The sequence below is a fragment of the Notamacropus eugenii genome, chromosome 1, assembly GCF_028372415.1.
Source record: "Notamacropus eugenii isolate mMacEug1 chromosome 1, mMacEug1.pri_v2, whole genome shotgun sequence".
Classification (NCBI taxonomy): Eukaryota; Metazoa; Chordata; class Mammalia; order Diprotodontia; family Macropodidae; genus Notamacropus; species Notamacropus eugenii.
This window is the reverse complement of record NC_092872.1, coordinates 349,849,753-349,863,265: the sequence shown is the minus strand read 5'-3', so window position 1 is coordinate 349,863,265 and position 13,513 is coordinate 349,849,753.

Sequence of the window (13,513 nt, the reverse complement as noted above, 5' to 3'; positions counted from 1 at the left end):
TTGCTCTGACGGGCTGGCCACACACACAGCAGAACATAAAAAGAGATTTTGTATGAAATCATGAATCTCTATTACATATAATATGCTTTTTAAAAAAAGCTTATAATAATTCTACACATTCCTTTCAAAATTGTCCTGCTCATTTGTAGTTCCTTTTAAATTTCCTTCTGTTCTCTTCTGTATATATATTTTTAATGTTACAATGGCCCTATGGGGGTGTGGGGGTATGCTTTATTATTTAACTCATCCCAAAAAGTCTCCTCCCATTTAAAAGCTAAGAGAAAAAAATCCTTACGACAAATAAGCATAGTCAAGCAAAACAGATCCACAAAATACCACACAAATTTCTTTTTTCATTGTGTCTTTCATCTCTCTGTAACATGCTTGGATAATATCCTTCATCACAGGTTCTCTAGATCAGAAGTGTCAAAAGGAAGTAGCCTGCAAAACTCCCACTTGCAGGGCAAAATAGTTAAATGGGGAAATATTTAACAAAATAAATAAAAATACATGACATAATGTAAATTTGTGCTTTTTCTAAGTCAGTTTGTGTCCAGAAAGGATCCCTTTCTAGTTGAGTTTGACACCACTGCTCTACTTCAATGATGTCAAATTCAAAAAGAAAGGTCATTCAACCATATATAAGGATGCAGGATCCTTATGCCAATATTCATTAGAGATACTGGTCAATTGTCTCCTTTTCCTCTCTCCGTGGTATAGTTATCAAGACTTAAACCTTTATCATAGAGTCTGAAAACATGCTTTCTTTGCTTAATATTAGAATTGTTCTGATAGAATTCACTTCTAAATCCATCTGGTCCTGGGTTTCCTTTGTTTATAGTTCAATTCCTTTTTATTCCCTGATATGCTTGTTAATAGTTTGCAATTCTTCTTTTGGGAACTGCTTATATCCTTTGATTACTATTCTACTGAGGGAGGGGAATAAGTAATTATTAATTATCTACTACTTGCAAGTGGGCAGCTAGGTGTGGCAGTGGATAGAGCACAGGACCTGGAGTCAGGAAGACATAAGTTTATATCTGGCCTCAGCCGTTTATTAGCTGTGTGACCCTAAGCAAGTCACTTAACCCTGCTTCCCTCAGTTTCCCCACCTGTAAAATGAGCTGGAGAGGGAAATGGAAAAACACTCCAATATCTTTGTCAAGAACACCCCAAATGAGTTCACAAAGATCTGGACATGACTGAAACAACTGAATAACAGCATATGCCAAGCACTGTGCTAAGTATTCTACAAAAATTATCTTAGTTGATCTTCACAATAACGCTCGGAGGTACAGGCTATTATTATTTCCATTTTACAGTGCCACCTACCTGCCACTGGGAAATGAACCCCTGACTTCTTTTTACCTCGGTTAAAACAATAAATTTTGCTCCGGCCCGACTTTAACTTTGTGTAAAACTTTGTGTTTAACTTTGTGTTTCTAGTGTATTTCCTCGAGTGTAAACATATTGTCAGCCTATTTTCTAATGTCTATCTGCTATTCTTTCTGATGTTTATTTATCTGCTATTTATTCCATTTTATGGGTAAAATTATCCCATCCATATTTATGGTCATAATTGCTAATTGTGTATTTTCCTCTATCCTGTCCTTTTGTACTTTTTCTTCTCTTACATACAGTTCAGTGGCACAGTGGATAGACTATAGAGCCTAGAATCAGAAAGACATGAGCTCAAATCTCACCTTAGATACTAGCTTTGTGACCCCAGGCAAATCATTTAACCTGTTTGGAGATAATAAATAAGATAATAATAACATCTATTTCCCAGGGTTGTTATGAGGATCAAATAAGACAGTAGTTGTAAAATTCTTGCACATAACAGGCACTCACTGATTGTTTCCTTCCTTCCTTTCTTTCCCTGCTCCCTGTCTACAAATAACATGGGGGAAAAAGTTTGCTTAACACTAGTGATCTATAATTCAGGCTATTTCTACTTCACATTCTCTCTTCTCTTCCTCTTGCCCCTTCCTTAATCACCAATTTTAATTTCTTTCATTTTTATCTCCCCTTCATACTTTATCCTCAATATCAATTTGTTTTCTTTACAACTACTCCCTCAACTAGACTACCCTTTATTTTAACTCTTCCTCTCCCTTCTCCTTGCCTTTCCCAGTTCCTTACTGAGGTCAATTTCTTTCTTTCTTCCTTTTTTTTTTGAAAGCCCAATCTGATCTTTATCTTTAAATGAACTTGATTGAATTGAAGGTACAGTGGTTTCCTGGCAAGGTGCCTTCTCAGAATAGTACCAGTTTCCCAAAGCAGGAACGACATATCTCAAACCAAATTTAATCATCATTTACCTCAAAATCAAGTCTTCCTCCCAACTTCCCTATTTCTGTGAGTAGCAGCACCATTTTCCCCACCTCAGTTCCACTGAAATCTTAGTTATCTTTGACTCCTCCCTCTTTTTGCATCCTAAATCCAATCAGTTTCAAAGTTCTACAGATTCTGCCTTCACAATATTTCTACCATAACCCTGTCTGCTACCAAAGCCCCCTACCTTATTAGCTCAGGCCCTTATTATCAATAAGATTACACCAAATGCCTTCTAACTAAGCTCCCTGCATGAAGTCATTTCCCCACCATCCACGCATGCCATGGTGGGTGGCAGTTTGGATTTGGGGTCAGGAATATCCAAGTTCAAATGCTACTTCTGAGTCTTACTAGCTGTACAACCTTGGACAAGGCAGTTAACCTCTCTGAAACAGTCTCTTTGCCCATAAAATGACGGGTTGGCCTAGGTAGACTTCGAGGCCCCTAAGATGAATGTTCTTCCTCATTACATTCTGTGTGTATGCTCATTTTCCTAGCCCAAATGAAAGTGATATTCATAATTCCACACACCCTTTATTCTATGTACATATAGTTTTCATCTCATGCACCCCCTATTATGTGAAATAAGTTCTTTTTCCTTCTTCCTCCTTTCCTTCCTAATATATTTCCTTATTCTTACTATTTCTTTCTTCTCTTCAAAGATCATCAAAATTGAACAGAACCACACCCCAAGGTCTTCTGTCTATGGCTGTTGAAAATATTAAGAGTTCTAAAAGGACCTGCTTTTCTCCCTATAAAAATGTAAACAATTCATCATAAAATTTCTTCCAATTAGTCAAATGTATTTATCTTTTTCTGTTTCTCACAACTTCCGTATTTGTATTTCAAAGAGATTGCTCACTTCTGGTCTTTCCATTAGAAATTCTCGAAGTCCTCTATTTTATATGTATTACACTCAGTTGTGCTGAGTATAATTAACTCCATTTTCCATCAGCTGCTGTACTTAGCTTTGACTCCACCGAACAATGCCTCCACAGAAAATTCCCACCCTTTTCAACTTCCTTTTTTGTGTTGTCTTTCCTAATTAGATTGCAAACTCCTTGAGGGCAGGAGCTATCTCTTTTTCTTATTTGTATCCCCAGCACTTAGGACAATGCCCAGCACATAGAAACAGAGACACAGAATAAAAACAAACTGGAGATTAAACAACTTAATTAATATTAAAGAACAAGTGGGTTAAAAGAACCTGAATCATAGCAATAACCAATAATTTCATTAAAGAGAATGACAATAATAAGGCAACATATCAAAACCTATAGGATACAGCAAAAGGAAAATTTCTATCTCAATGCTTACATCAATAAAATAAGGAAAGAATAGGCCAATGAATTGGGTTTTAATTTTAAAATGAATTTTAAAAGCTACAAAAACAAACTAAAAATTCCCAATTAAACATTAAATTGGAAATCCTAAAATTAAAGGTGAGATTAATAAAATTGAGTGGAAGAAAACCATTGAATTAATAAAACTAGGAGTTGGTTTTATGGGGGGAAAAACAATAAAATACATAAACCATTGGTTAATGATTTTTTTTTAAGAGAAGAAAATCAAATCACTAGTATTAAAAATGAAAAGGGTGAATATGCCACTAACAAAATGAAATCAAAGCATTTATGAGGAGTTATTTTGCCCAATTACATGCCAACAAATTTAACAATTTAAGTAAAATGGAAGAATATTTACAAAAATATAAATTGCCTAGATTAGCAGAAGAGGAAATAGAATATCTAAATAGATTTATTTTAGAAAAAAGAAATTGAACAGACCATATAATGAGCATCCTAAGAAAAAGGCACCAGGACCAGACAGATTTATAAGTAAATTCTATCAAACATTTAAAGATCAACTAATTCCAATATTAAATAAATTATTTAAAATAATGGGCAAAGAAAGGGTTCTACCAAATTCCTTTTATGAAGCAAACATGCTATTCATACCTAAACCAGGAAAAGTAAAAACAGAGAAAATTATAGACCAGTTTCATTAGTGAACATGCATACAAAAATCCTAAAAAAGATTCTAACTAGGAGATTACAACAATACATTACAAAGATTGTACATTGTGACCAAGTGGAATTTATACTAGGAATGCAGAGATGATTTAACATAAGGAAAACTATTAATAGATTATATATCAATAATAAAAGTAACAAAAATCATATTTTATGAAAAGATGCAGAAAAAGCTTTTGATAAAGTACTATACTTATTTCCATTAAAAACACTTGAAAGTATATGTATAAATGGATTTTTCGTCAAGTTTAGGATCTACCTAAAACCATTAGCAAGTATTATTTGTAATGGGGATAAATTAGAAGCTTTCCTATCTAGATCAGGTGTAAAAGAAGGATGCCCACTGTCACCAATATTATTCAGTATTGTATTGGAAATTCTAGCAGTACCAACACGAGAAGAAAAAGAATAGAAGGAATCATAATGGGCTATGAGGTAATAAAATTATCTCTTTTTGTAGACAATACGATGATATACTTGGAAAATCCTAAAGACTCAATCAAAAAGTTAACTGAAACAATTAGTAATTTTAGCAAAGTAGGAGTAGATATAAAGTAACCCCACATAAATCATCAGCATTCCTATATATCACCAACAAAACCCTGGAGGAAGAGATATCGAGAAATACCCAATTTAAAATAACTCTAGATAATATAAATACTTGGGAGTATACCTGCCAAAAGAAAATCAGGACAATATAAACAAAATTATAAACAATTTTTTATATAAATAAAATTAGATTTAAGTAACTGGAGAAATATTAATTGCTCATGGTAGGCAGGGTCAATATAACAAAAAATGAAAATTTTACCTAAATTAATCTATATTTTCAATGCCATCCCAATTTAAGTACCAAAAATTATTTTACTGAATTAGAAAATATATTTACGAAATACATTTAGAAAAACAAAAGGTCAAGAATATAGAAAGAACTAATGAAAAAATATAAAGTAATTAGGTTTAGCAGCAGATCTTAAACTATACATACAGCAGTAATTACCAAAACTATCTGTGGTACTTGGTTAAGAAACCGAATAGTAGATGAGTGGAACAGAGTAGACATACAATCTACAGCAGCAAATTACTATAGTAACCTTGTGTTTGACAAGTGTAAAAGACTTGAGTTTTTGGATAAGAATTCACTATTTGGTATAAATTGCTGGGAAAGCTGGAAAGCAGTTTCGCAGAAATTGAGCATGTACCAGTATCTTAAACTATTTACCAATATAAGGTCAAAATGGATACATGACCTAGATATAAGTACAAGAAAATCTGAAGAACATGGAACATATTACTTACCAGACTTATGAAGAGGCAAACAATTTATTAAACAAGAAAGCATTGTGTGGTGTAAAATGAATAAATTTGATTACATTAAATTAAAAAAGGTTTGTACAAATAAAACCAACATAGCCAAGATCAGAAGGACAGCAGAAAAAATTAGGAAAATGTTTATAGACAGTTTCTTAGATGAAGTCTCAATATCTCTAATAGATAAAGAACTCTGTCAAATCTATAAGAATATGAGTCATTCCCAAGTGATAAATGGTCAAAGGATATGAACAGTCTGTTTTCTGACGAAGAAATAAAAACAATTTATAGTTAGGTAAAAAAATGCTCCATTAGAGAAATGCAAATTAAAGCAATCTTGAGATATTATTTTACACCTATCAGATTGGCTGATACTATAGAAGAGGAAAGAGACAAATTTTGGAGGTGATATGAAAAAACTGGGACAACAAATCACTGTTGGTGGAGCTGATCTAACCACTTTGGAGAGCAATTTGGAATTATGCCTAAAGAGTTACAAAACTACCTACAACCTTTGACCCTGCAATAACAATAATCTAACAATAATCTGTTTACCAAGATGATTAAGGAAAAAAGAAAAGAACCTATATGTTCTAAAATATTTATAGCAGTCTTCTTTGTGGTGGCAAAGCACTGGAAATTGCAGAGATGTCAGCCAAGTGGGGAATGGCTAAACAAGTTGTGTTATATTATCATGATGGACTACTACTGTGCAATAAGAAATAATGAGCTTGATAATTTCAGAAAAATATGGAAAGTCTTGCATAAAATAATGAGTAAAATGTGCAGAACAAAGACAACATTGTATCCAGTAACAGCAATTTTGTTTTAAAGAACAACTTTGAGGAACAAAGTCATTTTGAGTATTGTAAGTATTCAAATATTATAAATACCAAATCAACTATAAAAGCCCTATGAAGGTACTATCTGCATCCAGACAAAGAACTGACAGAAGTATGCAAAACACAGATTTACATATACATAGTATTTGTATCTGCCGGTAGGCGTAGGACGCGAGAGAAGAAAGTTACATGATCACTTTTATATATTCTAAAAGAAAAGCAACTGCACATAACAGATTTGCTGTTTCATGTGCAATCCTCTTTTTTTCTATTCTATTTTGTTATGGAATTACTTGTTTTATTTCTTAAGTTCAGAATAAAAATATAAAAGAAAAAGAAATATTTACTGAATTAAATACTGAATTGAATTGGATAGGCTATTTTGGCTAGTAATACAAGCCTCCATCTTTTGTCTTTTGAAATACCATATATCTGTCTTTCCTCTTTTTTATAATGGCAACTGCCAAGTCTTATGCTATCGTGACTGTGGTAAAATATACATTTTTGAAATTCATGATAAATCTATATTACAGCTGCGGTAAAGTAAGTCTCTTAAAGTTATTTGACTATATTTTAAATGCTGCAGAGTATAGTGAATAGATACAAACTAATCATGTGAAAAAGTTTACATAGAAAATAGACACAAATTAAAACTCTGAGATTTCACTTGATCTCTATCAAATCAGCAAGGATTATGAAAAACAACAAAATGCAATGCATTTTGCTATGCTAAGCTATGACCGATAGGCATGCTATATTCCTTTGCTGGTAAAACTGTGAACTGGTCCAACCTTTTTTGGAAATATTAAAATATACAAGTTACAAAAAGGTGCACGTCCTTTGACTAAGTGGCCCCACTATTTGACCTATACCCAAATGCGGTTAGTGACAGGGGAGAAAAGATCTGGAAACAAACCATGTATCAATCAATTGGGAAGTAACCAGAAGCTCCTTGAGGGCATGGACTGTCTCACATTTCTATCCATAGTCACAACCCCATTCACGGTATTTGATATATTATAAGCCTTCAGTAAATGCTTGTTGATTTATTAACTGGAATACTATTGCACCATTAAGAAATAACAAATATAAAGAATTCAAAGAACTAAAGGAAGACGAGAAATAATGACAAGTAATGAAAAAGAGCCAAATTAACAATATACAGAATATAATCATGTACTTAAAGACAACAATGACAAGGTCATGCTATACACAGTTAATTTAAAAAACAAAAAAGGATGAGAAAAAAAGGTGGGGTTAGCAAATGCCAAATAATTAAAATTACAGACATTTTTAATTTCATTTTTAAATGAATAAGAGAATAAGAAAACACAAGAACCAAATACACAAGTGGGTATATTTGGTTTTCTTGTTTTCTTATTCCCTTGTTCATGAACTGGAATGCCTGCATTTGCCAAAAAAAATTTATAAAGAAAATGCAGGAGTGACAGAGAAATAGTAACCAAAATGACATGAAAATCTGATTTCAATTCCATTCAACATGTATTGAGTGTCTATTATGTATAAAACACTTAACTAGGCACTGGGAAAAAAAACCAACAGTCCCTGCCCTCTCTCAGAGTTTACATTCTACTAAGAGTATACATCATGTGCAGACAAGAATATACAAAATGATTTCAGAAAGAAGAGATAATTAAGAGGTAGGGTGGTAGAATTAGTATAGGTTCTGTACAGGAAAAATGCTAGGCCCAGGAGTCTTGTATTTTTTCCAAGAGGTAACAGGTAGCCACAAATTTTTTTTTTAGCAGGACAGAGGTTAGATGTGTTTTAGGAGGATGGTGAGCCTATCATATTGTTTCTGCACCAAAACATCTTTCCTGACCACTTTTCCCTGTATTATTTCTCCTTGACACTGGGGATCCTCACTTTTTAAAATTTGTATTCCCAACGCTTGACAAATATAGTAAGTGCTTAATTAATACTTTCATCATTCACCCCTAAAAGATATTGAGATCATCTTACTGAGATGAAAGGGAGTTCGGCCTAGAGGCCGATGAGCTACCCGAGTCTACTTACCTTTCATCCAGGTCTTCGGTGGCCAACCGGATAAACGTATTGAGAGAAGAGACTTTCCAGAGTCAAACAAGGGTTAGGCTTTATTCAGGGTCTTAGTTACATATCCATACGCAGGGTGAATTCTTCCTCAGGAGAAAGGAATCCTCCTCCTCCCAAGGGGCAAGGATCATACAACAAGAGGAAGGGAGCGGAAGAGGGGAGGGACCCTCTTCCCTCTAAGGGCCCCGCAGCAAGAAGAGCCCCCGGAGGGGACCCCGCATCCTGAAGAGGGCCTTCAGGCTTTCCTGTCCCTACTTAAGCTCTCCTGCCACATAGTTTGCATGTGTATAGCGTGCGTGCTCTCAGCCCCTAGCTAGTTAACAACAGGTGTGCTCAGACCACGGACCAATCTCAAGGGTGGGATAACTCTCCCCAGCAAGTTTCCCACTGAGAAGAGGTGGAAATGCATGAGATAGCCCGTGTTTCACGCCTCAATCCCCAGCTGTTCCCTGGGGGGCCTCTGAGGTTTAGAGGTCCTCACTTTTACCTGCCCAAGACTGTCCATGTGAAAACTGAGCTTACACCCCCAACAAAAGGGTAATGGTGTTATGAGCATAGAGGAGATAACATTAAGACATATTGTAGTGATAGAATCAATAAAATCTGACAATTAAAGGAAGGACAGGTGGATAAGAAGAAAAGAAGAAAAACAGGTCAGGGGAGGAGGGGGGCATGATATCCAGGTTGCTAACCCTAGTGACTAGCATATTCCCATGAAAGAGGGAAGTTTGGAAGAAGTGTGATAGGAGTTTGATAGTCATTCTGGAGGGGTGAGAATATGCTCACTTCAACATCAAGGGAAACAGTTGGGCTGCCTACTTGTCGTTTTGCTGCTCAAAAGCGAAAAGAACACTGCTGGAGTTGGATGGTTCCCCTAGGATATCTGAATTCTTACTTCCTGTTCTAGGTTAACAGGTTTTGTGCTTGTGGGTGATTATAGAAGTGGAATAATTTTGATTCTCTTTTTTTTTAAACACCTGAAGTATATTCTTTTATAAGGATGGATGATGTAAAAACACATCTGAATCAAAGAATAACGAACTAAGTATGAACAACTTAGTTAATCAAGTTGGGAAGGCACTGAGATCAAAGAACTACATAAGATGTGAGCTAAGAATAGTTGAGGAGACTTAGTCATGCCACGTGGCGATCAGTTCAAACTCCAGCATTTGTGACAAGCCAAGAAAGCAGCTCCATCCAAGGTTCTGAGAGAATGAGGAGGTTGAGGCAGAAGAACCTCTCAACGTTACCCTATTTCCTCTTGACCAGATGAAGAATCTGGGAATTTTGAAGTCAAGAATTCTTTGATATAGTTCTATATACCACATATATATATATGTATATATATGTATATGTATATATTGAAATTCTCCCCGCCTAGGTTGGGGGTGGGTCAGGAAGGTCTTTGATCACCATTGTAGAAGCAGAGGGGCAGCAGGGCAAGTAACAAAATGGTGCAGATGGCATATAAAGTTAATTAATCTAGGGTACATGCCCAGAACTCAGGTGCAAGCTGGTTTATATTCCAGGGCTCCCCAATTCTCTATAGTTCCTCTGGAAAGAGCAGTTTACATACTGATTGAAAAAGCATTTTCAGAACTGGTACAACAATTTCTGCCACAGAGTCCCATCTCCCTCCTCCACACACTTTAGACAAAGTTTTTTCAGGCTTTAAAGTAAACCCAAATCATTCTAGCTGAATGCAAATTCACTTAACTAAGGAATTTCACAGTTGGTTGTTCACCTAAATTCATAAGAAATATTACTGAAAAAGAAACTAAGCTACCAGTGTCCCTGAATGTTTGGGATTTTGAGAGCAGAAAATATCTTGACAAAATAATGAGCCAAGAATTTCTTCTGTAGACCTTCTTTTGAGCCAGCAGAATTTTAAATGTCTTTGCCTCAAGTTTTACGGAGATTTTTGACCCCAGAAAGCTATTCCATGTATTTGCCAGCCCTTGTTACATAGTCTATCCCAGTGAAAATAGATGTCGCCAAAGCAGCAAAGAAATTCAGGAGAAACTTCTCACAATGCTTGTTTCCTCCTCATCCTCATCTCATTGAATGCATGGTTTGATGTACTTTCTACACCAATTGCCGAATTTAGGGGAGTGTTTTAAAGTTTTCATCATCAAAATCATAAAATCTTGTACATCTTGAAAATATCAACATCCTTAACAAAAGATTTTAAAGTATCTCAGATAAATCTCCAAATGTCACCTGAGTGATCAGAACCAAAACTCTGGGCAGATGGAACAAATTCAATCTTGGGAGTTCATGTGGAACGTTTTTTTCATTACTTTTTTCCTGAGCCTTTGCCAGTACAGCACCAGCACACTGTAGCGTCAACCTGTAGTACTCTAGTGAGACTCCTGCTAGCAACAAGGCAGGCTTAAGCTTTGAAGTTCACTGAATAATTTTAGGGTTATCTACTGACTTTGAAGAAGGCACCATTGAAAGAGTTTTGCACACTATCATGGTTGTTTCAGAGCGCAACAAATTGGGAAAGGTAATCAGGAGAGTGGATGCTGTTGGAGAGCTGAGTGAGATAGGGGATACCATGTTTCCTAGAGACATACCCAGTGTTGGGGCTATAAGGTAGTATGCTAGGTATAGTTTTATTGCATGGCACAGGTTCCTTTTTCTTCTTTGTCTTTCCATTGCTAAGACGTGAACTCTTGTCTCAGGTCTTCTTTGTTCCACTGATGAAGCTTTTATCTCAGTAGTGAATCAGGTTTGCTGCTAGTTCATATAACTGAGCTATGCCCTTGTATTTGGCCTTTATACATAAACATGAACTCTATTCCTTGGAGTGGTGCCTGTGTAATGTGCCCCTCCAGGAAGTCACATGCACTGAGAAACTAGGACACCAAAAACTCCAGAGATTTCCTGAGGGAGAGGGCAGAGAGAGGGAGAAATATTACCAAACTATTGCCAAAGATATGAAAGGACAGGATTGGCAGAAGAGGAAGCCACAAAGGGAAGGAACAACTTAAAACCTCTCTGTTGGTGCTATAAGTTTGCAACAACTATATATGTCCCTATAGAAGATAAGACTCCCCATGAGGAGTGACTGCTTGACTCAGTTCTTTTTCCAGTGGGAACAAGGGGAACCTCCAGACCAGAGGGGCACTCTTAAACACAAAATAACTCTATAGATTACTGAAGAAGATAAGGCTAACCACAGGAGGTAGTTTTCTTTACTGTGGACTTGGGGACAAGTTCTTTCTACATTTTTTTTTGTGTGTGTGTAATAAATTTGTTCTGCATTCCATGCCTTGTTACCTTAATGTTTGCAAAAGAATGGAAAACACCTTGATGAAAACTAAAATGAGCCAGATCTAGTTATTCCCAAGGAAATCCTGGGCAAGGTCGTGAACAAAAATAAGTACAATATAAGTTCCTTGAGAGCAGAGATTCTTAGGTATGTCCTTGTATACCCAGCACCTTGCACATATTATGTGTTTAGTAAGTGCCTGCTGAAGTGAAGTAAGCTGTTAAAACTCCCAAGATAGGTTGCTTGGCATAATGCACAGAGCACCTGCCTTAGAGTTGGGAAGACCTACATTCAAATCCTACCTCTGACACACACTGGTGGTATGACTGACTAAGTCACTAATCTCTCAGTGTCCCTAGTCAATTATCAAGACTATAAAATGTTGACCGAGTGCCAACACTTGCATTAGCTGAGAGAATTTCCTCATAGGGTGTTTCCTATGCCAATGAAATCACAAATCTAGTCCAAAAAAATGTAAAAAGACCAAAACTCCAAGAAAGAACACCTGGGTTACATAACTATTTCATCCAAATTCAACTGATCTCAAATAACTCCAGACACTGACCTGCCTCTCTTCACACAGCATATGATCTTTAGTATTCAAGACTACAAGAGAAATATACCACAGCACATCATCTAGTTCAAAAGGTGTACAGTATTATTTCTCTCCCAAAAGTCTTTCTATAAACAGTTAGAGTCAGATCTTTAGGAGGAACAGAAGATAACTTCTGCTGGGGAAAAGCTGCTGACATTTAATTTCTCATTCTCCTCACTGAGCTAGATTCAGGTTTCATTTTAGGTAGATAGTAAAAAAAATAACCCATGACAGGAGTGGGGCAGAAAAGAAAGAATATCAGGATTCTTAATTTGAGGTCCAATGAACTTTTAAAAAAGTTTTTCAAAATATTGATTTCCTTTATAAACCTATTTTAATATAAATATTTTTAAAACATTATTCTGCAAAAGGGGTCCATTACACAAAAAAAAGGTTAAGAGCCCCTGATCTAGAAAAACATTAGCACGTCTACTTTCCCGCCTCTTTGCCTTGGCTCTTGGCATTCCTGACTACTTACCCTTCAAAGCCTAACTCAAATCCATTCCCATGCCCCTGGTGACACCTTATTTTCTCTCTCTAATGCATACATCATGTGATCCTAAATACACTGTTGAAATATTTCTCGAAATTCTCCTTCTAGCCCCTAACCGGAGGCTAGCTTCCATGTGTCTGAGGAATAAAAGTTAAGGTTTTGTGGGGAAAAGTTTACCATCTCTCGTTTCAAATTCCGGGCCCAGAGCTAGATTCAGATTTCACCTTGGAAAAATGAGAGGCAGTGTGGTGTGATGGAAAGGTCTCTGAAAAAAACCCAGAAATAAAATGAAATTTTTTCAAAACTACTGCTTTTAGACAGAGGAAACACAAGAGCCGGCTGAACTCGGCAGGGTTCCTGCCTTGCCTGGGGGTAAAGAAAAATTAGAAAAAACACTTTTTTTCTTACAACTTCTCTGAGTAGAGACCTAAGTACCCGAGGGAGTAACCAAAGGGACACGCGGCTTGGCTCTCTTTTCCTTCCCGCATCAGAGCTTTGTGGCTGCTAATTACCCCCGCGTGCCGTGGGGCTGCGTGCCTCAACACCCACTTC